A 4726-nucleotide genomic window follows, 5' to 3' on the forward strand; every position below is an offset into this window, starting at 1 on the left:
GTCAGGGGTCTCCAACCTTGACAACTTTAAGACTGGTGGACTTCAACTCCCAGAATTCCTCAGCCAGCTTTGCTGGAATTCTGGGAGTTAATTTAATTTAATTTAATTTCCAATTTATATACCGCCCTTCTCCCTGAGGACTCAGGGTGGTGTACAGCCAAGATAAAAAACATAGAATACAAATATTAAAACATTTAAAATATATATAAATTTTGGCCCGAAGTTAAGAATCACAAACTAATTAAAAGAATTTAAAAATTTGTTCTAAGCCAACCCGGCTTGCTGAAAAAGATAGGTTTTCAGGGAACGACGGAAGGCATTGAGGTCATGGATTCTTCTTATCTCCGGGGGCAACTGATTCCAGAGGGTGGGAGCCCCCACAGAGAAGGCCCTCCCCCTGGGGGCCACCAGCCTACATTGTTTGGCTGATGGCACCCTGAGGAGGCCCTCTCTGTGGGAGCGCACGGGTCGATGGGAGGTCATCGGTAGCAGCAGGCGGTCTCGGAGATAGTTAGTTGAAGTCCACAAGTGCTTAGATCTAGCCCGTGGGGCCACCCTGGAAACAGTGAAGGACTGGCCCACAGTGCCTCTGTCAGCGAAAACGGAGGGTTGCAGGAGACCAGTGCAGCCGAAAATGGAGCTCGCGTGGGCCGCGTGTAGCCCTCCCGAGCTCTGTTTTCGCTGGCAGAGGGTTGCAGGAGGCCGTCACAGCTGAAAACGGAGTTCGGAATCCCGTTTTAGCTGGCAGAGCGCTCGGGCCACCACAGGTGCACCCGACACAAGTGACAAGTTGGCGACATCTACCCTGGCCATGCCCACTCCAACCCCCCCGAGGTCAAACACAACCCCAATGAAATCGAGTTTGACATCCATGATTAAGACTAAGAGCTACCCTTGAGATATTTGACTGCTATTCTTAGTCATATTGATTCCATCTGTGCTTGAGGAATTAGAAGCTGCAGCTATCACTTCTTCCATTGAACTCTGCTGTTTCGCCAGATCTCTGTTCTTCCACTGCTAGCATTGCCTGCTAATTATGATCTAATTTAGGCTATCTCGTTCTATATAAAAAAATGCTTCAGATCTAATCCAATATGTTTCTTCCACAGAAGCCTTGGTGCTGACCCCAAAGTACTTATTGCTAAATTGTTATTTTAAATGAGACAGACAGAAAAAGAATTCATTATATTAATTATAATAATCATATATAGGTAGTCGTCGCCTTACAACAGTTCGCTTAGTGACTGTTTGAGGTTATAATGGCACTGAAAAAAGTGACTTATGATCATTTTTCACATTTATGACCATTGCAACATCCCCATGGTCACATGATTTACATTCGGATGCTTGACAACCGACTCACATTTGTGACGGTTTCAGTGTCCTGGGGTCATGCAAGCCCCTTTTGCAAACTTGTGACAAGCAAAGTCCATGGGAAAACCAGATTCACTTAACAACCATGTTGCTAATTTAACAACTGCAGTGATTCACTTAAACCAATGTGGCAAGAAAACTTGTAAAATGAGGCAAAACTCATTTAGCACATTTTTCACTTAGCAACATAAATTTTGGGCTCAATTGTTGCCATAAGTTGAGGACTACCTTTACATTATGATCTATGGGAGGGGTGGGCAACTGTGGCCCTTTTACAATCTGTGGACTTCAACTCCCAGAATTCCTGAGACAGCTGGCTCAGGAATTCTGGGAGTTGAAGTCCACAGATTGTAAAAGGGCCACAGTTGCCCACCCCTGATCTATGGTAAAAAATATTCCTGAGAATAAAAAGATGGGCCAATATTCTGAACAATGAGTGAGGTCTAGTAACTTCTTCTGTTTTTTGGTTATGCCTATGGCTCGGGGTGAAATCCAGCAGGTTCTGACAGGTTCTGGAGAACAGGTGGTGGAAATTTTGAGCAGTTTGGAGAACTGGCAAATACCACCTCTGGCTGGCCCCAGAATGGGGTGGGAATGGAGATTTTGCAATACCCTTCCCCCAGGAGTGGGCAGGGAATGGGGATTTTGCAGTATCCTTCCCCTGGAGTGGGGTGGGAATGGAGATTTTGCAGTATCCTTCTGCCACGCCCACCAAGCCACGCCCACAGAACCAGTAGTAAAAAAAATTGGATTTCACCACTGCTATGGCTTCCATCCTTGGAAGCTTTGGGTGGTTGTGTGGTCTTCTGGTTATTAAGATAACTTACTTTCCTTTGATGTTCCGAGAGCAACTTTCATTAAAAAATAACAACAACATAATCTTTACTACTGTCTTAATTATTTCCTGAATGTTTTCCTGAATTTTCATCTCCTTGGTGATCCTCTTGCTTTCATTCATGCTGTCATTTTTCTTTATAAATACCCACCACATTTGTGCCAGATAGTGATAATCCATTTCCAGTCATTTGAAAGCATTGTACTGATCAAAAAAGCCATTTACATGCCTTCCTAGGGCCTTTAGGGAAGAGGAAATAATAAAAATTTCAAATGATTATCTGAAAACTAAAGCCTGAGGTGTATTGTTACAAGGTATGTAAATTTACTGTCAGCCATATTGTACATCTAGGAAATAAATGTTAGAGACTATGTCCAGATTGCTCCATTAGGAACGTGTAGGAAATAGAGAAGGGGATACGGTGGCTCAGTGGCTAAGACGCTGAGCTTGTTGATCAGAAAGGTCTGCAGTTCAGTGGTTCAAATCCCTAGTGCCGTGTAACGGTGTGAGCTCCCGTTACTTGTCCCAGCTTCTGCCAACGTAGCAGTTTGAAAGCATGTAAAAAATGCAAGTAGAAAAATAGGGACCACCTTGGTGGAAAGGTAACAGCGTTCCGTGTGCCTTCAGCGTTTAGTCATGCCAGCCACATGACCACAGAATTGTCATCACACAGTGCTGGCTCTTCGGCTTAGAAACGGAGATGAGCAATCGGGAATGACTAGCATGTATGTGCGAGGGGAACCTTTGCCTTTAGGAAATAGAGATACTTGGCAGAGTCCAAATGGTTACAATTAGACAATATTTTGCATGAAAGGTATGGTTGCCATTGAGGTAGATCTGTGGACACCTGATTTCCCTGAATTTCAGATGGTATTCTTAAAACATGGCTAAATAATACAAAGCATCTCTTTTATATATCAGTCCCAACTACTTCCCAGAAAGTCAATAGCAGTTTTGGGGCTAGTAATCTTTGCAAATGTTAGATAAATCTGTGCAACAATGCAGGTGTCTCCTGTAAATATTGTATAAATATTATATCAATATTTTAAACCAAATCTCATGAAGTGACAAATCTTATGGAATTTTAGCAGGTTCACTTTGGAGGTTTTGCTGAAATCTCAGCAAAGCATCTGTAGATCCAGGGGTGAAATGCTACTGGTTTGGACCGGTAGCAATGGCAGCTCAAGCCTCCGCCCACCAACCCGCCTGGTCATCGTTACTTCCTGGTTAAAATTTGTTTTTTACCCCCTGCGCATGCGCAGAGGGTCCATCTGTGCATGTGACATGCGTGTGTGCGCTTCTGAACCGGTAGGGAAGGTAAGTAGATTTCACCCCTGTGTAGATCCCAAGCATAGACTTAATGAACTAATTGGTATCCAGCTAATTCATTCAGTGCTAATGAACTAATAATCTAACAAAATAAGACAGTGGTCTCTACTTTATATTCAACTATCTATATTCTATATTGTCCAAAAGTTGTACAAGTGTGTCTGTGCAAGTTTTCAACAATTTTTAGATCTAAATTTTTTTAAACAATGTTGCCTAGCGAATCTTTAAATGGAACTATCCCTCAAGGTTCATAAGGGACAGTTAATTTCTCTTAAGCCATAAAATTATATCTATATAATTTGAATTTTTACATTGTTTTCGTATTGCTAAACATGAACTGTTTCCGGAAATTTTTCATGTGTGCAGTTGAATTGACCTTGTTCAGGTCTATGATCAAAAAGAGTATATATATGCCAGAAATATTATGAAAAATGTATGAAAGGTGGATATATTCAGTCACCCTCTTCCTTTTGTAGAACTGTCCTTGGTTTTAAAAATATTCTAGGGATCATGATTTGAGGTTTCCACAGATAACATGAGGATGGAAATCATACTGTTTAAGTAGATTTGAACCAGAGTCAACATTCGAATGAGAATATCATCTAGATACCCTATAGATGGTAGTCTGAGCTTTCAATGCAATGTAGTAGTAGGAATGATTTTATTTTTCATCTGTGACTAATGTAAACATAATTATAATCTTTATCAGTACAAGATAATCAGAACAAAATGAAATTAGTCTGATAAATTTAACTTATTTCCTCATGTTTACTTTGAGTTAATCTGGTTGGTATATCTCAAAACTCAGTTGTAATATAAATATAAGAATGGGCCATCTATTTTATACAACAAACTTCAGTCTGATAATATTTTCATCTGACAAAGAAGTGGCTAATATGGAACCTAGTTGTCCAAGTTCAGCACCATCCAAAGAAAAACTGATGTTGAGCAAAATAATATCCATCGTCAATGTGATTATTTCTTTAAAATAAATCATTTTATAAATCCATGATGGGTACATGAATATTGATCAAAGGCAAACCTTTAAAAACAGCATATTTTCATAGTTAGCACTAATACCAGATATCAACTGTTTGTCTTGTTTTACAAGCACCATTCTATTGTGATGCATTTTCCTGAGTAGATTTTGTGAACACTTGACATGCCAAAATATATGATCAACATGTC

The sequence above is a fragment of the Pituophis catenifer genome, unplaced genomic scaffold, assembly GCF_029215685.1.
Source record: "Pituophis catenifer annectens isolate HBS135680 unplaced genomic scaffold, rPitCat1.0.hap2 SCAF_8, whole genome shotgun sequence".
In the NCBI taxonomy this organism is placed as follows: Eukaryota; Metazoa; Chordata; class Lepidosauria; order Squamata; family Colubridae; genus Pituophis; species Pituophis catenifer.